Source organism: Choloepus didactylus, chromosome 6 (assembly GCF_015220235.1).
Source record: "Choloepus didactylus isolate mChoDid1 chromosome 6, mChoDid1.pri, whole genome shotgun sequence".
NCBI lineage: Eukaryota > Metazoa > Chordata > Mammalia > Pilosa > Megalonychidae > Choloepus > Choloepus didactylus.
Window position 1 is genome coordinate 11,638,360 of NC_051312.1, and position 23,733 is coordinate 11,662,092.

General features: G+C 38.8%; 1 protein-coding gene and 1 pseudogene across 2 annotated transcripts in view; one reads left to right on the plus strand and one right to left on the minus strand.

The window, feature by feature from the left end:
• The window catches only part of ATL3 (atlastin GTPase 3), a 72,894-nt gene that overhangs the window by 12,755 nt on the left and 36,406 nt on the right, over positions 1–23,733 (plus strand). The gene's annotated exons all lie outside the window — the stretch shown is intronic.
• Positions 13,163–14,211, minus strand: LOC119535830 (annotated as a pseudogene).

The following is a 23,733-nucleotide window of genomic DNA, read 5'->3' on the forward strand; positions in this document are numbered from 1 at the left end:
CGTTACTCCAGTCTTGGTGGCATAGGCCTGGCTGCCATTGTTCAGAACTCTGAGCAGGGGAAGGGCATGAGGGAGGTCTCATTGTTTGGAAGGCAGGCTTCCACTTTCTCCCACAGCTGTCTGTAGGGCATCTTACTCCAGGCTGGCATCTGTGCCTCTCGGGTTCAGCCTCTCCACACACTTCTTTGTAAGTTGCCTCCTAAAATGGAGGAAGGGATTTGGAGATATAACTGTTCCTTTTACAGACTTGAACTTATTCTTTCTGTTTTTAGCCCCATCCCACAAGCATGCCTTAACAGCTATCTGTGCCTCTTTTTTTTGAGTCGTTCCAGACTTGAGGTTTCAGATCTCACTTTCAAGCTGTTTGGTTGCAGCCTTTTTCTGAATGGTGTCATTAAATATTTTGGAAGCTGGAGAGTGAATACACAACTCTTGACTGCTGTTCTCATAACTCCTATTCTTTTTCCTTGAATTTGTGCTTTTTAAATTAGTTTTCATTTCATTTTTCTTATTTTTGATGCGGTTTCAGGAGGAAGGTATGTTAGAAGAACCTCTAGTTTTTTTCTATACATAAAAATATGTGTAGCAAAATGGGGATGTTAATGCATCTAAAAAAATAGAATCTAGGAGAATAAGGAGTTATAATATTAAAATATAACAGTTTTCATGGAAAGATCTTTAAATATCTTTTTATCCAAACTTTTAATTAAAAAAATTTTTTTGGAACAGTTGTAGGTTTACAGAAAAATCATGCAGAAAGTACAGTTCCCTTATACTCTCCTCTCACAGTTTTCCCAATTATTAATATTTTGCATTAGTGTGGTACTTTTGTTACAGTTGACATAACAGTATTATTATAATTATGCTATTAACTTTAGTGCACTTTTCACATTATGGTCCACTCTTTGTGTTATACTGTTTTATAGGCTTCTTTGTATGTGGTAACTTACATACAACCTAAAATTATCCTTTTTATCCCTTTTCAAATGTAAAATTCAGTGGTGTTATTGTCACAGTGTTGTGCCTCTCTTACCATTATCCATTGCCAAAATTTTTCCATCACCCCAAGAGAAACTCCATACCAATTCAACATTAATTCCCCATTCCCCTTGCCCATCTGGCCTCTGTTAACCTGTATTCTAGTTTCTGACTTTATGAATTTGCATATTCTGCTTGTTTCAGATAAGTGAGATTATATAGGAGATTTATAGTTTTAATTCTTATTTTTAGATCTTTGATCTATTATGAGTTAATTTTTGTATATGGTGTGAGGTAGGCATCCACCTTCATTCTTTTTCAAATGCTGTTCAGTTTTCCCAGCATCATTTGTTGAAGAGATTATTTTTTCCCCACTGAGTGGAGTTCCTAGCCTTGTCAAAGTTCAGTTAGTCAAAGATGTCAGGGTTTATTCCTGAACTCTCAGTTTGATTCCATTGATCTTTATGTCTGCCCTTTGTCAGTAGTCTGCTGTTTTGATTACTGTAACTTTGTAAAAGGTTTTAAAATCAAGAAGTGTGAGTCCTTCAAATTTGTTCTCTTTCAAGGTGGTTTTGGCTGTTTGGTGCTGCTTACCCTTTCATATGAATTTGATGGTTGATTTTTCCATTACTGCGAAGAAGTCTTTTGGAATTTTGATTGGGATTGTGGTGTATCTGTATATTGCTTTGGGTAGACTTGACATCTTAACAATATTTAATCTTCCAATCTGTGAACATGGATTGTCCTTCCATTTATTTATGTCTTCTTTAATTTCTTTCAGCAATGTTTTGTTGTTTTCTGTGTACAAGTCTTTTCCATCCTTGGTTAAATTTATTCCTAGATATTTGATCCTTTTCATTGATACTGTAAATGGAATTTTTTTCTTGATTGTCGCTTTTCGTTTTTCATTGCTAGTGTACAGAAACTCTGATTTTTGCATGTTGATCTTGTACCCTGCCAATTTGCTGTATATGTTTATTAGCTCTAGGGCTGTGTTGTGAAGTTCCCAGGATTTTCCATATAAAGGATCAAGTCATATTGGATCAAGTCATATAGAGGATCAAGTCATATGCAAATAGGGAAAGTTTTACTTCTTCCTTTCCAATTTGGTTGCCTTTTAGTTCTTTTTCTTGCCTGATTGCTCTGCCTGGAACTTCCAGCACAATGTTGAATAACAGTGGTGACAGTGGACATCCTTGGCTTATTCCTGATTTTAGGGGGAAAGCTTTTATTCTTTACTGTTGAATATGATGTCCTCTGTAGGTTTTCATACGTGCCTTTAATCATGCTGAGAAGGTTTCTTTATTCCTGGTGTTCCAAGTTTTTTAATCAAGAAGGGGTTCTGGATTTTGTCCAGTGCCTTTCTGTGTCAATTGAGATGAGTCTTTTTTTCCCCTTTATTCTGTTAATGTGGTGTACTTCATTAATTGATTTTGTTGTATTGAGCCCCTCTTGCATATCTGGGGTAAATCCTACCGATCATGGTGTATACTTCTTTTAATGTGCTTTTGGATTTGGTTTGCTAGTATTTTGTTGAGTTTTGCATCTCTAGTCATAAGGGTGTTTGTTTATATAGGGTTTTTGTTTTGTTTTGTTTTGTTTTTGTATCTTTATCTGGCTTTGGTATTAGGATAATGTTGGCCTCATAGAATGAGTTAGGGAGAATTCCCTCCTTTTCAAATTTTTGGAAGCGTTGGAGCAGGATGGGTGTTAATTCTTAGAATGTTTGTAAAATTACCCTGTGAAGCCATCTGGTCTTGGGCTTTCCTTTTTGGGAGGTTTTTGGTGACTGATTCAGTCTCTACCTGTCATTCATCTGTTGAGATCTTCTGTTTTTTTCTTGAGTCAGTTTAGGTAGTTTGTGTATTTTTAGGAATTTGTCTGTTTCATCTAGGTTATCTAATTCAGATGTTCATAGTATCTTCTTATAATCTTTTTTTTTTTTTTATTTCTGTGGGGTTCATTTCTGATTTTAATCATTTGTATCTACTCTCTTTTTTTGTCAGTCTAGTTAAAGCCTTGTTGATTTTATTGATCTTTTCAAAGAGCCAACTTTTGGTTTCATTTATCCTCTCTTTTTTTGTAAATCTCTATTTTTATTTATTTCTGCTCTAATCTTTGTTATTTCCCTCTTCTCCTTGCTTTGGGTTTAGTTTACTCTTTTTCTAGATCCTTCAGTTGTGAGGATAGGTCTCTGATATGTGAACTTTCTTCTTTTTTAATACATGCATTTAGAGCTATTAATTTCCCTCTCAGCACTGCCTTTGCTATATCCCATGAGTCTTAGTATGTTTTGTTTTTGTTTGCATTTGCATCAAGATAGTTCTTAAATTCCCTTGTGATTTCTTCTCTGACTCATTGGTTGTTTAAAGAGTGAGTAGTTTAGTTTCCACATATTAGTGAATTTTCCAGTACTCCCTCTGTTACTGGCTTCTAGCTTCATTCCATTGTGGTCAGAGAAGATGCATTGTAAAATTATGATATTTTTGAATTTATTGAGACTTGTTTTGCAACCTAACATTTGGTCTATCCTGGGGAATGATCCATGCATATTAGAGAATAATTTATATTCTGCTCCTGCTACATGAAACGTTCTATGTATGTCTGTTAAGTCTAGTTGGTTTGTAGTATAGTTCAAGTCTTGTATCCTTATTGATCTGTCTAGATGTTTTGTCTACTATTGAAAGTGGTGTATTGAGGTCTCCCAATACTGTTGTAGAACTGTCTTATTTCCTGCCTCAAATCTGTCAATATTTGCTTCATATATTTTGGGGTTCTGCCACAAATATATTTAAATATATTTAAATATGTATATATTTAAAATTTTCATGTCTTCTTTTTGAACTGACCCTTTATTAGTATATAGTGACCTTTTTGTCCCTTACCACAGTTTTTGATTTAAAGTCTATTTTATTTCAGTTTAGTATAGCTACCCCAACTCTCTTCTGGTTACCATATGCATGGTATATATATTTTTCATCCTTTCACGTTCAACCAACTTGTGTCTTTGAATTTAAAGTGAGTCTCTTGGAAACAGCATATAGTTGGGTGATGATTTTCTACCCATTCTGACACTCTGCCTTTTGGCTGAAGAGTTTAAACCATTTACATTTAAAGTAACCATTGATAATGCAGGACTTTCTTTTGCCATTTTGCTATTTGGTCTTTGTACATCACATACTTTTTTTGTCCCTTGATACTTTTGTTAATGTGTACTCTCATATTTATTTGATTTTTTGTGTTGTAACATTTTGAGTCCCTTCTCATTCCTTTCTGTATATATTTTTCATATATTTTAACTTATGAAACTTAAAACTTTAAATCTATAATAATCACATATGATTTGATACCAACTAACTACCACAATAACATATACATACACTGTTCCCAAATCCTTCCGTCCCCTACTTTTTTGTTGTATTCGTTACAAATTATATCTTTATACATTGTATGCCCCAAACCGCAGATTTATCATTACTTTTTATGTAATTTGTGTTTTTGAGCCCACAGGAAGTAAAAAATGGTGTTATATACCAAAAAATGCAACGTAATAGTACTGGCATTTTTTTTTTTTAATTTTATTTTGAGATAAATTCAAATGGAACAGTTGCAAAAACAATACAAACCCCATATACAGAACTCCAGCATACCCCAACCCGCCTCCACTGATACCCCAGATCCACCAACTTTAACATCCTGTCACACCACCATTTCTTTCTTTCCCTCCCTTCCTCCCTGTCTATCATCCATCATCTATTGCTCTGTCTTCTGAACATATGACAGCAAGCTGCACACATCCTTGAACAAACAATATAATTCACGTATACATTTCCCATGAACAAGAACATTCTTTTATGCATTCCCGTTAAGCGCAGCTAAGAAGTTCAAGAAATTCAACATTGATACAAAGCTTACATTCTATATTTCCTTTTTTTTTTTCTTATGTCCCAACTATGTCCCTTTGAGCCTCCTCTCCTCCATCCTCAGATCCCATCCAGGATCATCCTTGGCATTTAATTGTCATTGTCTATTTAGACTATCTTTTTTTTTCACTTGTGGAAACATATATACAGTTTAAATCTTCTCATTCTGACCCTTCCCTAGCATTCCATTAGTGGGATTAATCACATTTAGAATGTTGCAATGCTATCACCTTCCCACCATCCATTACTAGAAATTTCCCTTCACCCCAAACAGAAACCCTACACTCCTTTCTTAACTCCCCATTGCCCTTTCCCCCACTTCTCATAACCCATACTCCACTTTTCATCTCTGTGGTCATATTTTCTGATACTTTCTTTGTGTTTACCGTGGGGCTTAAATTTAACCTTTTAAGTCTATAGCAACCTTGTTTTTCTTTGATACCAACTTAACTTCAATAGGGCACATAAACTTATGTTCCTTTACTCCTCCATTCCCCCACCTTTATGTAGTTCTTGTCAACATGTACATATTTTACAATGAGTCCAAAATCACTGATTTATCATTACAGTTTATGTATTTTAGATCCTATAGAAAGTAAGTAGTGGAATTACAAATCAAAAATACAGTAATGTTGGTATTTATATTTACCGTGTGATCTTTACTGGAAATCTTTATTTCTTCATGTGGTTTCAGTCAGTTGTTTAGTGTCCCTTTCTCTCAGCCTGCACAATTCCCTTTAGCATTTCTTATACGGCTTATCTACTGGTGATGACGTCCCTCAGCTTTTGATTATCCGGGAATGTTTTCATCTCCCCCTAATTTTTACCCTCCATGTGTTTGTGAATTTTCTAAGTCTCTGATGGTTATTGACTTCTATTTGTATTCCATTGTGGTCAGAGAATGTGCTTTGAATAAATACAATTTTTTTTTTTTTTTAATTTATAGAAGCTTGTTTTATGTCCCAGCCTATGGTCTATTCTGGGGAAAGATCTGTGATCACTAGAGAAGAATGTGTGTCCTGGTGACTTGGGATGTAATGTTCCATATATGTCTGTTAAATTTCTCTATATCTCACTCTCCTTTCTTTGTTTCTCTGTTGGTAGGGCTCCCTTTAGTATCTGAAGTAGGACAGGTCTTTTATTAGCAAAATCTCTCTATATTTGTTTGTCTGTGAAAAATTTAAACTCTCCCTCAAATTTGAAGGAGAGCTTTGCTGGATAAAGTATTCTTGGTTGGAAATTTTTCTCTCTCAGAATTTTAAATATGTCATGCCACTGCCTTCTGGCCTCCATAGTGGCCACTGAGTATTCACTACTTAGTCTTATGTTGTTTCCTTTGTATGTGGTGAATTTCTTTTCTCGCTGCTTTCGGAACTTGCTCCTTCTCTTCAGTATTTGAGAGTCTGATCAGAATGTGTCTTGGAGTGGGTTTATTTGGATTTACTCTTATTTGGAGTTCGCTGGGCATTTGTGCTTTGTGTATTTATATTGTGTAGAAGGTTTGGGAAGTTTTCCCCAACCATTTCTTTGAATACTCTTTCTAGACCTTTACCCTTCTCTTCCCCTTCTGGGACACCAATGAGTCTTAAATTTGGAAGTTTTATTTTATCTATCATATCCCTGAGATCCATTTAGATTTTTTCAATTTTTTTCCCCATTCTTTTTTTTGTTCTTTCATTTTCCATTCTTTGGTCCTCGAGGACACTGAGTCATTGTTCAACTTTCTCTAAATCTTGTATTATGAGTATCCAATGTCTTTTTAATTTGGCCAACAGTTTCTTTTATTTCCATAAGATCTTCTATTTACTCTTGCAGTTTCTTCTTTATGCTCTTCGAGGGTGTTCTTTATGTCCTTTATATCCTGTGCCATGCTCTTCTTCATGTCCTTTATATCCTGTGCCATGCTCTCATTGTTTGACTTTAGTTCTTTGATTAATTGCGCCAAGTACTGTCTCTTCTGATCTTTTGATTTGGGTGTTTGGGTTTGGGTTCTCCATATCATTTGGTTTTATCATATGCATTAAGATTTTCTGTTGTTTTTGGCCTCTTGGCATTTGCTTTACTTGATAAGGTTCTTTCAGGGTCTACAAAATACTAATCTCTAATTTGTCAGATCTACAGCTTGGTGGCGTACACATTCTCTAACTAACCAGCAGATGGCGTCTGTGAGTCACCTATTCCCTTCAAGTCAGTTCTCCCTAGCTTTGTCTTTGTGGTGTGTGGGGGTCTGATTCTTGTGGGGTTCAGTTGGTGCACCAAGTTTGGGTGTGGTGTTGGTGCTGTCCGCCCTGAATGTGGGGTGTGTGTCTGAGCGGTTAGGGAGGCAGGGCAGCTTTAATAATCAAACCTCCTAGGTGTTCCCGGGGATTTAAGGCTGTTGCAAGAGTCCAAGCCTTCACCTCAGTCCTGCCACAGATCGTCTCTGCTGCTGACCCACAAGTCCCTGGCACTGGCATAGGGTCCCTGGGATTTCCAAGTGGGTCCCCCTTCTCAGCCGTGCTCTTCCAGGACCCCTGCCGAGGGAAGGCTGCGCCACATCACAAGTGTGCGCCAGCCCTCCAGGGAAACCCTGGGCTGCCAGACCATGCGGGGGTGTTCCCAGCCTGCTGTAAACATGGTTGAATGGGGTGTGTTAATTACCCCATCTTCGCACAGATCCACCTTCCCAGCTCTGGGTGCCCTAAAGGCCACTGTCCATGGCTGATATTGTGGCATGTGTGTGGTGCTGTGGGAAACACTCCCTGTCACACTGGGTTTCTTGGCGCGGCTCTGGGCTGTGGTTCCGGCCCTGGGCGGGAGTGTCCCCAGCCTGCGGGGGAGATGGTTGCAAGGGGCGCGGTTTCTTTCTCCTTTTGTCTCCCCTCTGCCCCCCGGCTCCAAGACAATCATCAGTGGGTGTTGGTAGGTTTATCCTCCACGCCAGACACCAAGACGTTGGGATAGCCCGCTCCTGCCGTGCTTCACTGAGTGGTTCTTACCGTTGTATCTGCAATCGGTCTCAGGTGTTTTTTTTTTTTAATTAAAAAGAACTAGTCCATCTCCAAACGCCAACCCATGGTTTCCCCACACCGCAGTGTGGCCGCTGGACTTTCATCCGGCTCACTCGCTCGTTTCAGAATGCAGACTCCCGGTTTCACGAAATGCATGGTCCTTGTGGATTTAGCAGATCTTGTCTGGCTGGTGCATCACTGGAACTGGTGTTCTGGGTCACTTTCTGGCTTTTAACTAGTATTTTTCACGGAGGTGTTTTTTTGCCCTGTCTTACCTAACCGCCATCTTGGGTTCTCCAGTACTGGCATTTTTAACTTCCAAAGTCATTACTTTTACTGGAGGTCTTTATTCTTCTATGCTGCTGTCAGCCACTGTATACTGTCCTTCCTTTGAGTCAGAAGAATTCCCTTTAGCATTGCCTGTGGGACACTCTAGTGGTATGAAGTCTCTCAGCTTTTGTTTATCTGAGAATGTCTTAATCTCTCCCTCATTTTTGGAAGACATAATTATATAAAATTTTGGGTGGTAAGCATTTAACATATTTTGTCCTGTTGCCTTCTTGCGTTCATAGTTTTTCATGAGAAATCAGCATTTAATCTTACTGGTACTCCTTTGTACATAACATGTTGATTTTCTCTTGCAGCTTTCAGAACTCTCATACTGTCCTTGACATTCTCCAGTTTGACTGCTATTTGTCTGGGTGTGGTTCTCTTCAAGTTTATTGTGTGTGTGTGGGGTTCATTGAGCTTCTTGAATGTGCACATTCATGTCATTGTTATGTTTGGGAAGTTTTCTGCTGTTATTTCTTTGAATGTTCCTTCTGCCCTTTTTCTCCTTCTCTTTCTCAGACTCATACAATGCGGATATTGGTATAGTTGACGGTATCCCTCAGGTCTCTTGGGCTGTGTTCACTTTCTTCTCCTCCTGGGTGCTCTCTTCTGTTTTAAAGCAAGTAATCTTTTGCCCAAGGACACTTTCACTGAAGTGTCATGGCAGGAGGTGCCTGGGCTGGAGTGCAGCCTCTGGGTGTCTCGAACCACAAGGGGTTGAGCATAGGATGGGTCTGGACAGTATGTCTGAACTGCTCCCCTATGTTTTTTTTTTTTTTTTTTTTTTTTTAGTTTTGAGTCAGTATTTGTGGAGACTTTCTCCAGTCTCTATTGTCCTCCAGAGTTCCAAGTGAGGTGAATCTGCCCTTTATTTAGCTGTCTGTAAGGGGAAACTTTCCCAGGGATGTCTTATGTCATGATCTTGGTGACGTGACTCCCAACTTAAATTTTTGAACAGCTTTTCTGAGTTATAATTGACATTCTATTTCTTTCCTTCCAACTTTTATGGTATTTTTGTCAATTTTTTACACTGATAACGTTGTTTTTTTGTTTGTTTAAACAGTTATCTTTTAAAGATATTTCATATTAAGGAAGAGTCTTACATATTTACTTACGTAGTTACTGTTAACTGTGCTCTTTATTCCTTTGTGTTGTTCTCTGTTTCCATCTGGCCTCATTTTTTCTTCTGCCCAAAGGACTTTCTTTAATAGTTCTTGTAGTGCTGGTCTGGTAGTAATGAATTCTTTCAGGTTTCATATATCTGTAAAGTCTTTATTTGACGTTTGCCCCCTTTTGTTTGTTAGCAAACTATTCCTTGTTAATAAGTGATAATTAAGGTAATTAAACAGTTTCCTGAAGTGTGTACATAGAGTAGAGCTGTCGTTGTGTATTTTTTTTTTTTTACCTTTATATGTTTAAGTAATTTTAAACTTAAAGGACAGTTACCAAAACCAACCACAGATCCCATCCAGAGAGCTCTAACCTACCCCCACTCCCCCAGTTACCCAGATCCACCAATTTTAACGTTTTGTCACCTTTGCCATCCATTCATCCCTCCCTTCCTCCTTCCCTCTCTCCTTGCCTCCTTCATTTGAGGGTAGGTTGCACACATTATACTCCTTGAACACATAATACTTTCATGTATATGACCTATGGACCAGGATATTCACTTTTATAATCACCTTAAGTGCAGTTATCAAGTTCAAGAAATTTAACATTGATATAAAACTACATTCTATATTCCAATTTTTCCCTTTGTCCCAATAATGTCCTTTTGAGTCTTTTCTTCTCCATTCTTAGATCCCATCCAGTATCATGTATTGCGTTTAATTGTCGTTATCTTTAGTTTTTCTTTCTTTAAATTTTTTTTTTTTATTTTGGATACATATATATTATATAAATCTTCCCATCCCAACTCCTCCCAAGCATACCATTCAGGGGAATTAATCACATTCACAGTGTTGCAGTACCCTCACCACCATCCATTACTAGAACTTTCCATTCACCCCAATGTTTCCATTCACCCTACACTCATTTTGCATTAACTCTGCATTGCTCCTGTCCCTCACCCCTGGTAACTTATACTCTACTTTCTCTCTCTGTGGTTTTGCATATTCTATGATATTTTCTTTGTGATTACAACGGGGCTTAAATTTAACATCCTACATCTCTAACAATCTTGTTTCTTTGCTTTGATTCCAACTTAACAATGTCAATAGCAAACATCAGCTATGCTCCTATACCCCTCTGTCCCCCCACCTTGAGGTAGTTCTTGTTACAAATTACATACATATATATTATGAGTCCCAAACCATTGAATTATCATTACATTTTATGCATTTGTCTTTTAGATCTTGGAGGAAGTAAAATGTGTAGTTACAATTCAACAATACTATAGTACTGACATTTATGTTTACCCATGTCATTGTCTTTAATGGAGAGCTTTATTGCTTCATGTGGCTTCAGTCAGTTTTCCAGTGCCCTTTCCCTTCAATCTGTAGAACTCCCTTTAGCACTTCTTGTAGGACTGGTCCAGTGGTGACAAACTCCTTTAGCTTTTGTTTAATTGGGAATGTCTTAATCCCTCCCTCAATTTTGAAAGAAAGTTTTGTCAGATATAGAATTCTTGGTTGGAGAATTTTTGCTTACAGTGCTTTAAACATGTCATCCCGCTGCCTTCTTGCTTCCATGATTTACTGTGAGAAATTGGCACTTAGTCTTTTTGAGGCTCTCTTTGTGACATATTTGCTTGTCTTGTGGCTTTCAGAATTCTTTAATTATCTTTGGCATTCAACAATATGATTATAATATGGCCTGGATTAGGTCTAATTGAGTTTATCCTGTTTGGAGTTGAGCATCTTGGATGTGTATTTTTGTGTCATTTGTTAAATTTTGGAGGTTTCTAGCCATTATGTATTTGAATATTCTCTCTGCCCCTTTCTCTCTTTTCCTTCTGGGATTTCCACAATGCATGTATCATTTTTCTTTATGGTGTCTCATGGGTCTGTCAGGCTTTGTTCACTTTTCTTTATTCCTTCTTCTTTCTGATCCTCAGACAGGATTATTTTAGTTGTCTTATCTTCAAGGTCGGTGATTTTTTTCATCAGCTCAAATCTGCTGTTGAACTGCTTTAGTGAATTTTTAATTTCTCTTCCTGTGGTCTTTGGCTCTTTGTTGTTCCTTTGCATAATTTCTGTCTTTCTGTTGCTATTCTCTTTGTGTTCATCAGTTGCTTTCATGATTTCTTGTAATTGTTTTGTCCATGTTTTCATTTTTCCTTCAGCTGTTTGAGCATATTTAGGACCATTTTTAAAAAGTATTTTGTCTGGAATTTCCCAAGTCTGATACTTCTTATTTGTGATTTTTTCATGCTTTAATCCTCTCCTTTGCTTGGGCCATCAATTCCTGTTTCTTTATAGTTTGGTAATTTGTGTGTAGCTAGTGTTATGACAGCGTTTCTTGGATGCTAGGAGCTAAGAAAAAAAAAAAAAAGAAGGGGAAAAAAGAAAACACCTTTCTCAGTCTTTACAGATTGACCTGTGAAAGTGCTCTCCTTAAGAGCTTATCCATACAAAGTTTAAAGGACAGCTCCAGGCCAAAGAGTAGGGGCTTCCGTGGTCTTTTTTGCTTGAGTACCTTGTCTTGGCTATGTGTGTTTGGCCCTAGGATTTCCCCCATTTACACTGATATGAATATCCCTTCTTCCCTAGGAAACAGTTTCCTAGTGGGCCCGGGCACTACTCTATAGGCCCTAAAACCAGAATTCCTTTGCCTCAGGCTGTTACTTGATTGCTCTCTCAGTGTTCTGTAGGAGAGCTCTGCAAGCCCTCTTCTACACGTAGGGCAAGTTTTGAGATAGTGAGTCCCTTAGGCCATCACCAGACAGATCGGGTCATATATACTCCCAGTATGTGCCCAAGGGTTACTCTGCTCCTTCTGAAACTGGGATAGAGACTTGCACTGACCTGCACTGGGAGCGTGGGCCAGTTTCACACCATGCTGGTGGGGAGTGGCGGGTGCCAGCCAAGGTGCCAGGAGATCCTGTCACTTTTAAGAGGCCTTTTTCTTGATTGGGCAGTCATCCCTGTTACTGTTTCTGGAGCTTTTAAAAAGATGTTTCTGTCAGTTATGGCTGGTTGTTCAAAGCTTCCATGGAGCCCTGATGCTTCCCATTCTACCATTTTGATCTCGGCCTCACCTTTGTTTTTTTTTTCCATTCGTCATTACCATATTTTCCAACACTTTTATTTGAAACAATTTGTTTGCAATGTAAAAGATCTTAATGTTTAGTCCGGGCCTAAGGCATGCCACTTTGAGTATCTCAAGGTCTTGGCAGAAAATTATTTCTTGAAAAGCACATGAGACTGCAGGTGAATCTTCTCCAGCACCGGAAGGACTGCCACTGTCAGAGCAGGACATGTTTTAAAGGCACAGTCAGCAGTCTGGCCATTTCCCAGCCTCAGCAAAGGAGCATTATAGTATAGAAGAATCAGTTGTGCATTTAAAAAACAAAATACATTTAAAGTCATCTGAAAAAGCTCAGATTTCTTTTGTTGATCTACATCATTGTTAGAAAGAAGAAAAAAATAGAGTGTTATATTTAACTGTCCCTGATAAAGGTGTTTCAAAGTTTTGTTTTTTTAGTTTACTTTTGGCCTTCCATACCCCACATCCCCAATCACCTTTGTTTTTTATTTTTATTTTTTTGTTGTTTTGTTTTTAGTTTTCATATTTATTAAAACATTTTTAATTACTCAAACATGAGAACTAGAAATTTTTGTGCTTATTTGGAAGCGAACTACTGAATTTATTCTCCAGAAGAAAAAGCAGATCTGAAGCTTCACATTATACTGGAACATTTTAAACATGTTGCCATGCTCTTGTCTTCTAAACTTCAACATAAGCTGCTTGTACAAACTATTTAATGAATATCTGCCCCTATTAAACAAGCAAGGTATCTGATGTATTAGAGATGCCAGAAGAGAAGTCCCTTCGTTTCTGTCTGTTGCCTCCAGTTGCTAGCATGCTGGCAACTCATATAAATATATTTAATGCATCCATGTAGATTGCCATCATCGAATTGATGGGATCATATTTTTGACCTCCATATAACGGTGCTACTTCGGCACACCTGATTACTTTCTGGGTGTCATATAGGAGGAACATGCTGAAAAGAACCAATCCACCATAATTCGCCGCTGAGTACAGAGTGGCACCAGCCACTGTGGTAGGTGGAAGAAATACAGATCCCAGTGAGGACACAAAGACGAGACCTAGGCCCACTCCCAGGAGTGCGCCCATGTTCATAAACTTCTTGCTGGGTGCACACAATGCTGGCTGTGTCCCAGCAGCTCTAATGAGAAGAGGGCCTCCGAGTGTCGCCAGAGGAGCCACCACTGCACCCATCATACCAGAGTGTAGCCACCAAACAAGGTGCTTTGGGCCAGGACTCTGGTCATAGGGTATTGATTGTACCAGCATTCTAGCTCCAGTCATGGCTACAAAGGTTGCACCCGTTGTCACCCAAGAGCCTCTCATCATGAAATTCATGAGAACAGGAGATCTGCTCACTGCCAAGGTAGACAAAGCTGTAAAACCAATACTTCCTGCTGAGTACATAGAGGTAGAATGAATTCTATCCTTCACATACTGAGGCCTTTTCAATAGCTCCAATCTCATTAGACATTCCCAAGCCATATTAGCACAATGTTCCAAGACCAACAGCAGCTTCTCCAGCAACAAACCGTCTTCCCATTGGATCAGTTTTAAATATTTTTTCTACCGATGACTCCAGTGCTGCATCTTTGAGTTCTGGCCAGTTTTCTCATGCTAGATCCCAATTCTTGTCTTGCTGGCATATTCCCTCCTAGGTGTTAAGAGCCATTGGTTCTTTGTGATGGACTTCGTCAGACTGGGGAGGCCTTAGTGAAAGCTGGGTGGAAGGCCCTGGAAGGCAGTGTCCGGAGACACACAGACCTTGTAGCCAGCATGTTGCCGCCCTGGGTATACCAAGCAGATCTTAAATGCTCGATCCCCGGTGTGCTGGTTTGAATGTATTATGTCCCCCAGAAAAAGCCATATTCTTTGATGCAATCTTGTGGGGCAGACATATTAGTGGGGATTAAGTTGGAATGTTTGGATTAGGTTGTTTGCATGGAAATGTGCCCCATCCAACTGTAGGCGATAACTCTGATGAGACATTTCCATGGAGGCATGGCCCTACCCATTCAGGGTGGGCCTTGATCAGTGAAGCCATATAAATGAGCTGACAGGCAGAGGTAACTCAGTGCAGCTGAGAGTGAACTTTTGAAGAGGAGCTACAGCCAAGAGGGACACTTTGAAGAAAGCACAGGAGCTGCAGATGAGAGACATTTTGAAGATGGCCATTGAAAGCAGATTCTTGCTCCAGAGAAGCTGAGAGAGGACAGATATCCCAAGTGCAATTAAGAGTGACATTTTTGAGGAACTGCAGCCTAGAGAGGAACATCTTGGGAGAAAGCCATTTTGAAACCAGAACTTTGGAGCAGATGCCAGCCACGTGCCTTCCCAGCTAACAGAGGTTTTCCGGACACCATTGGCCATCCTCCAGTGAAGGTACCTGATTGCTGATGTGTTACTTTGGACGCTTTATGGCCTTAAGACTGTAACTGTGTGACCAAATAAACCCCCTTTTATAAAAGCCAATGCATCTCTGGTGTTTTGCATTCCGGCAGCATTAGCAAACCAGAACACCCGGTCACCTCCACTGCGCAGGTCCCCTTCTGGCCGCCGAAACATACACGCACCCACCCCATCCCAGTCTTCCATCTACCTCACCTTTGTTTTTGAACATATTTTTGCTGGGTATAGAATTCTTTGTTGACAAAGTTTATTTTCGGTACTTTCAAGATGTTGCTCTGGTTTCTTTTCATTGACATTGCTTCTATCGAGAAATCTGTTATCTTTACCTTTGTTTTGTATATACAAAGGTGTCTTTTTTGTCTGGCAATTGTTAAGATTTTCTCTCTATCACTATTTTTGAGCGCTTTGGCTGTGTGTCTTGGTATAGTTCTTTTAATGATTCTTGTATTAGGGTTTTGATGAGCTTCTTGGACCTGCAGATTTGTAATTTTAATCATATTTGGACATTTTTTTGGCCCTTTAGTCTTCAAATTTTTTTGTCCGCTTTTCCTTTTGGGGACTCCTATTACATGTTTATTACTGTGCTTAGTGGTGTCCCAGGACTAGTTGATATCTATTAAGCTTTTTAAGTCGCTGTTTTCCTTTTGGACAGTTTCTACTACTAGGTCTTTTCACTAATCTTTTCTTCTGCTATGTTTAGTCTGTTTTTAATCCAATCCAGTGCATTTTTCATTTCAGATATTGAAATTTTCATCTTTAGAATTTCAGTTTGTACCTTTTTATATCTATTTCTTCAGTGCTTTTTGAGCATACAGAGTATAGTTGAACTGTTTTAATACTGTATGTTAATTTTAATATCTGCATCAGTTGAGTCTGTTTTGATTGATTGATATTTTTTCCTCAACTGCATCATATTTTCCCGTGTCTTTGCATGCCTGCAGATTTTTGATTGGATACCTGACATATGAATTTGACTTTCTTGGGTGTTGATTATTTGTATTCCTATAAATATTATGCTTTTGGGGGGACACAGTTAAGTAATCTGGAAACTGATACTTTCTTGTCTTGCTTTTAAGGTTTGTTAGATGGTATCAGGGCAGCAGTTAATCTAGGGCTATTTATTGTCCACTACTAAGGCAAGACTCTTGAGTACTCTCCCTGATGCTCCATGGATTGTGAGATTTTCCAGTCTGCATGGAGGGAACAGGTGCTGTTCCTGGCCTGTATGAGCAGTGGGTACTGTCCTCTAAACCTTCTGGATGGTTTTTGCCCCAGCCTCAGGGAGCGTCCTCACATGCTCAGCTGAAGATCTTTGGGGTTCTTTCTCTCTGAAGCTCTCAGGTGCTCTGCCTGCGAGCTCCAGTTACCTTTGCCTCTCCGACTCTCAGCAGGATTTCCTCAGTGCATGGTGTCTGCTGGGCTTTGCCTGTGTGCCCCCTCCCTGTGCCTTGAGCAGGAAGGTGGCACAATCGTAGGGCTCACCTCATTTGTTTTCCCTTCTCTTAAGGATCACTATCCTTTGTTACCTGATGTCCAGTGTCTTAAAGAGTGTTTCATATATATTTTGGTTTTAAATGAGAGGGTACATCCAGTCTCTGTTACTCCATCTTTGCTGAAAGTGGAAGTCCAGCTTTCCCATTTTAGGTGTGGTGGTAGAGATCCAGTGAAGTCAGGGTTGTGCTGCTGGCCATGGAGCCAGGTGCTGGGAGAGGCAGCGTCACAGCACGGGCCCCCTGGTTCAGTGCTCTTCTCCTGTTCTGTTTCTAAAACTGTGTAGTAGATGCTTTCATAATTCATTTTTAGGAATATATAATGATTTTTGACATTGTAATCTCTTTTTATAGAACTGGTGAGGACTAATTATTTTTATTTTTATTGATTACATTGATTCTCTGAGCATCGGGCATGTTAATAATTCTTCGTAGTTTACAAAATCTCTGCAATATTCGTAGTCATGAAGCTTTGTTTTTAAGTAACATTTATAGCTTTTTCATTTTTTTATGCTTCTGAATTGACTCCCTTCTAATTTACTCCCCTATAAAGCTCCCAATATTTTGTTTGTCATTTAGGTTTTCTATCCTTTTAAAAACCATTTATGTTCAAACATCTTGCAGGCTCTAGTGTCTTTAAAAAGTCAATACAATTTTGGATAAATCTCAGATTGCTAAGCAATTCTTTAGACATTAGCCAAAAAGAAGTTCATCATAAATGGCTTATTTATTTTAATGTTATAGTGGGATTTTAGCTTAGAATTAATTATCTTAAGAAGGAGCGCATAATTTTTATTTTTTTAAATAACTTTTTATCTTGATAGAATGCAAACTTACCCCCCTGATCATAAGAGTAGTAGAAAGAATTCCTGTATACTTGTTACCTTATTTATCAGTTGTTAGCATTTTGCTTCATTTGCTTTATCATTTGCTCTCATATATTTTTCATTTGTTTTGCTTTTTACTATTTTTCAATATTCTTAAATATGTAGATCTAGTTTATTCCATTTAACTATTATGCAATAATTACAATGAAAAGACTGCTCATTTTCCTACTGGTGGACATTTAGATGGTTTCTGATTTTTTTTTCCTTTCATTTTCACAATCCTAGTTGCAGTGAACATCCTGATAAATGTCTCCTTGAGCAAGTATGCAAACATTGCTTCAGGTTGGAGTTCTCTATCATTGAGGGGGTAGAGAAATCCAATTAATTGGATTGTGACCAGTATTTAAAACAGAAAAAAAAGAACCAGTAGAAAATATCAGTGTGCAATGCATATACAAATTTAGTTTCCATTTTTTTGTGTGAGCGTATTTGGTCCTGATGTACAATGTATTTCTTAGTGTGGGTTCAGTCTAAAATGAAAAACATCTAGAAGTGGAATTGCTCGGTCTGAGAATGCCATTTCTTCTTTTTTCTATATACTGCTAAATTGTTTTTGAAAGGGTTTAGTTAGTTTGCTAGCCCATCACAGGGCATGAAAATACCATAGCCCCCTAATATCTAGCACATGATCTTAACATACATGACTCCCATTCCTAAAAGAACTTCTTTTTAGTATTTTTCCTTGTTTCCTCTATTTAGCTTCAGTTTTTAGTTAGCAAGTATAATTCATATATCATAAATTTCACCCTTTTAAATTATACAGTTCAGTGGTTTTTAGTATGTTCACAAGGCTGTCCAGCTATTACCACCATCTATTCCAGAACATTTTTATCACTCCAGAAAGCAACTCTCTGTTTGCTCCGTCCCCTAGCCCATGTCAACCACTAATCTCTCCTATTTCATGGAGCTGTCTGCCATTCTGGACATTTCATACAAATGGAATCATAAAATATGTGGTCTTTTGTGTCTGACTTCCCCCACCCATCCAAGTACCCTTGCGGTTCATCCATGTTGTAGCATGAATCAGTGCTTTACTCTCTTTCATGGTTGAATAATATTTCACAGTATGGATATACTACATGTTGTTTATCCATTCATTAGTCGATGGGCATTTGGGTTGTTTCTGCTGTTTGACTATTATGAATAGTTCTGCCATAACATTTGTGTACACTTATCTTGAGTATATATCTGGGAATACAGTTTCTGGGTCATATGTCTAACCTCTCAAGGAAATGCCAAACTGTTGCTCCAAGTGGCTATACCACCCTACATTCTCACCTGCGATGCACGAGACTCCAGTCTCTCTACCTCCTTGCCAACACTTGTTGTTGTCCATCTTTTTTATTATAGTCATCCTAGTAGATGTGAAGTGGAATCTCATTGTAGTTTTGATTGGCATTTCTATCATTAAGTTGTAAAAGTTGTTTTATATATTCTGGTTACTAGATGCTTATTAGATGTATAATGTACAAACATTTTCTCCCTTATTGTGGGTTATATTTTCACCCTCTTAATTATATCCTTTGAACCACAAACATTTTTGCTTTTGATAAAGTCCAGTTTATCGATCTTTTCTTAGATTGCTTATGCTTTAGGTGTCATATCTAAGAAACCATTGCCTAATCCAAAGTCACAAAAATTTATACCTATGTTTTCTTCTGAGACTTTTATAGTTTTACTGTGCATTATATTTAGGTCTTTGATCCATTTTTAAAAAATTTATTTTGAAGTAACTTAAGGGAAGTTGTAAAAATAATATAAAAATGATATATAGAACTCCAGCATATCCCTCCTCCAGATACTCACATTTACCAACTTCTAGCATTTCGCTACATCTGTTCATTCATTTTCCTCCCTTCTTCCCTCCCTTTCTTCCCCTCCCTCCCTCCCTCCCTCCTCTCTCTCTCTCTGTCTAATCTATCAATCAATCAATCTTTTGGGTCCATTGGATCCATTTTGAGTTAATTTTTTTATATGGTTGTGAGGTAGGAGTCCAACATCATTCTTTTGCATGTGTATATCTAGTTGTCCCAGTTATGATTAGTCTTGTTTGCTCTTTTAGTGTGACAGTGTCCTCATTATAAAATAGATAGGAGGCGGGGCAAGATGGCGGACTGGTGAGCTGTATGTTTTAGTTACTCCTCCAGGAAAGTAGGTAGAAAGCCAGGAACTGCGTGGACTGGACACCACAGAGCAATCTGACTTTGGGCATACTTCATACAACACTCATGAAAATGTGGAACTGCTGAGATCAGCGAAATCTGTAAGTTTTTGCAGCCAGGGGACCCGCGCCTCTCCCTGCCAGGCTCAGTCCCGTGGGAGGAGGGGCTGTCAGCTCCGGGAAGGAGAAGGGAGAACTGCAGTGGCAGCCCTTATCGGAAACTCATTCTACTGATCCAAACTCCAACCAAAGATAGACTGAGACCAGACACCAGAGAATCTGAGAGCAGTCAGCCCAGCAGAGAGGAGACAGACATAGAAAAAAATAGCACGAAAAGCTCCAAAATAAAAGCGGAGGATTTTTGGAGTTCTGGTGAACATAGAAAGGGGAAGGGCAGAGCACAGGCCCTCAGGCTCATATGCAAATCCCGAAGAAAAGCTGATCTCTCTGCCCTGTGGACCTTTCCTTAATGGGCCTAATTGCTTTGTCTCTTAGCATTTCAATAACCCATTAGATCTGTGAGGAGGGCCCTTTTTTTTTTTTTTTTTTTTTTAATCCTTTTTTCTTTCTCTAAAACAATTACTCTAAGAAGCCCAATACAGAAAGCTTCAAAGACTTGCAATTTGGGCAGGTCAAGACAAGAGCAGAACTAAGAGAGCTCTGAGACAAAAGGCAATAATCCAGTGGCTGAGAAATTTTACTAAACACCACAACTTCCCAAAAAAGGGGGCTGTCCGCTCACAGCCATCATCCTGGTGGACAGGAAACACTCCTTCCCATCGCCAGCCCCATAGCCCAGAGCTGCCCCAGACAACCCAGTGTGATGGAAGTGCTTCAAATAACAGGCACACTCCACAAAACTGGGCATGGACATTAGCCTTCCCTGCAACCTCAGCTGATTGTCCCAGAGTTGGGAAGGTGGAGCAGGGTGAATTAACAAAGCCCCATTCAGCCATCATTTCAGCAGACTGGGAGCCTCCCTACACAGCCCAGCAGCCCAGAACCACCCTGGGGGGACGGCACTCACCTGTGACATAGCACAGTCATCCCTCAACAGAGGACCAGGGGTTGCACGGCCTGGAAGAGGGACCCACTTGCAAGTCTCAGGAGCCATATGCCAATACCAAGGACTTGTGGGTCAGTGGCAGAGACAAACTGTGGCAGGACTGAACTGAAGGATTAGACTATTGCAGCAGCTTTAAATCTCCAGGATCACCAGGGAGATTTGATTGTTAGAGCCACCCCCCCCTCCCTGACTGCCCAGAAACACGCCCCATATACAGGGCGGGCAACACCAACTACACACGCAAGCTTGGTACACCAATTGGACCCCACAAGACTCACTCCCCCACTCACCACAAAGGCAAAGCAGGGGAGAACTGGCTTGTGGACAACAGGTGGCTCGTGGACACCACCTGCTGGTTAGTTAGAGAAAGTGTACTCCACGAAGCTGTGGATCTGGTAAATTAGAGATAAGGACTTCAATTGGTCTACACATCCTAAAAGAACCCTATCAAGTTCAGCAAATGCCAAGAGGCCAAAAACAACAGAAAATTATAAAGCATATGTAAAAACCAGACGATATGGATAACCCAAGCCCAAGCACCCAAATCAAAAGCTCAGAAGAGACACAGCACCTAGAGCAGCTACTCAAAGAACTAAAGATGAACAATGAGACCATAGTACAGAATACAAAGGATATCAAGAAGACCCTAGAAGAGCATAAAGAAGACATTGCAAGACTAAATAAAAAAATGGATGATCTTATGGAAATTAAAGAAACTGTTGACCAAATTAAAAAGATTCTGGACACTCATAGTACAAGACTAGAGGAAGTTGAACAACGAGTCAGTGACCTGGAAGATGACATAATGGAAAATGAAAGCATAAAAGAAAGAATGGGGAAAATAATTGAAAAAATCGAAACGGACCTCAGGGATATGATAGATAATATAAAACGTCCTAATATAAGAATCATTGGTGTTCCAGAAGGGGAAGAAAAGGGTAAAGGTCTAGGAAGAGTGTTCAAAGAAATTGTTGGGGAAAACTTCCCAAATCGTCTAAGCAACATAAATACACAAATCATAAATGCTCAGTGAACTCCAAATAGAATAAATCCAAATAAACCCACTCCGAGACATATTCTGATCACACTGTCAAACACGGAAGAGAAGGAGCAAGTTCTGAACGCAGCAAGAGAAAAGCAATTCACCACATACAAAGGAAACAGCATAAGACTAAGTAATGACTACTCAGCAGCCACCATGGAGGTGAGAAGGCAGTGGCACGATATGTTTAAAATTCTGAGTGAGAAAAATTTCCAACCAAGAATACTTTATCCAGCAAAACTCTCCTTCAGATTTGAAGGAGAGCTTAAATTTTTCACAGACAAACAAATGCTGAGAGAATTTGCTAACAAGAGACCTGCCCTACTGGAGATACTAAAGGGAGCCCTACAGACAGAGAAACAAAGAAAGGACAGAGAGACTTGGAGAAAGGTTCAGTACTAAAGAGATTCGGTATGGGTACAATAAAGGATATTAATAGAGAGAGGGGAAAAATATATATGACAAACATAAACCAAAGGATAAGATGGCTGATTCAAGAAATGCCTTCACGGTTATAACGTTGAATGTAAATGGATTAAACTCCCCAATTAAAAGATATAGATTCACAGAATGGATCAAAAAAAATGAACCATCAATATGTTGCATACAAGAGACTCATCTTAGACACAGGGACACAAAGAAATTGAAAGTGAAAGGATGGAAAAAAATATTTCATGCAAGCTACAGCCAAAAGAAAGCAGGTGTAGCAATATTAATCTCAGATAAAATAGACTTTAAATGCAGGGATGTTTTGAGAGACAAAGAAGGCCACTACATTCTAATAAAAGGGGCAATTCAACAAGAAGAAATAACAATCGTAAATGTCTATGCACCCAATCAAGCTGCCACAAAATACATGAGAGAAACACTGGCAAAACTAAAGGAAGCAATTGATGTTTCCACAATAATTGTGGGAGACTTCAACACATCACTCTCTCCTATAGATAGATCAACCAGACAGAGGACCAATAAGGAAACTGAAAACCTAAACAATCTGATAAATGAATTAGATTTAACAGACATATACAGAACATTACATCCCAAATCACCAGGATACACATACTTTTCTAGTGCTCACGGAACTTTCTCCAGAATAGATCATATGCTGGGACATAAAACAAGCCTCAGTAAATTTAAAAAGATTGAAATTATTCAAAGCACATTCTCTGACCACTATGGAATACAATTAGAAGTCAATAACCATCAGAGACTTAGAAAATTCACAAATACCCGGAGGTTAAACAACACACTCCTAAACAATCAGTGGGTTAAAGAAGAAATAGCAAGAGAAATTGCTAAATATATAGAGACGAATGAAAATGAGAACACAGCATACCAAAACCTATGGGATGCAGCAAAAGCAGTGCTGAGGGGGAAATTTATAGCACTGAACGCATATATTAAAAAGGAAGAAAGAGCCAAAATCAAAGAACTAATGGATCAACTGAAGAAGCTAGAAAATGAACAACAAACCAATCCTAAACCAAGTAGAAGAAAAGAAATAACAAGGATTAAAGCAGAAATAAATGACATAGAGAACAAAAAAACAATAGAGAGGATAAATATCACCAAAAGTTGGTTCTTTGAGAAGATCAACAAGATTGAGAAGCCTCTAGCTAGACTGACAAAATCAAAAAGGGAGAAGACCCATATAAACAAAATAATGAATGAAAAAGGTGACATAACTGCAGATCCTGAAGAAATTAAAAAAACTATAAGAGGATACTATGAACAACTGTATGGCAACAAACTGGATAATGTAGAGGAAATGGACAATTTCCTGGAAACATATGAACAACCTAGACTGACCAGAGAAGAAATAGAAGACCTCAACCAACCCATCACAAGCAAAGAGATCCAATCAGTCATCAAAAATCTTCCCACAAATAAATGCCCAGGGCCAGATGGCTTCACAGGGGAATTCTACCAAACTTTCCAGAAAGAACTGACACCAATCTTACTCAAACTCTTTCAAAACATTGAAGAAAATGGAACACTACCTAACTCATTTTATGAAGCTAACATCAATCTAATACCAAAACCAGGCAAAGATGCTACAAAAAAGGAAAACTACTGGGCAATCTCCCTAATGAATATAGATGCAAAAATCCTCAACAAAATACTTGCAAATCGAATCCAAAGACACATTAAAAAAATCATACACCATGACCAAGTGGGGTTCATTCCAGGCATGCAAGGATGGTTCAACATAAGAAAATCAATCAATGTATTACAACACATTAAC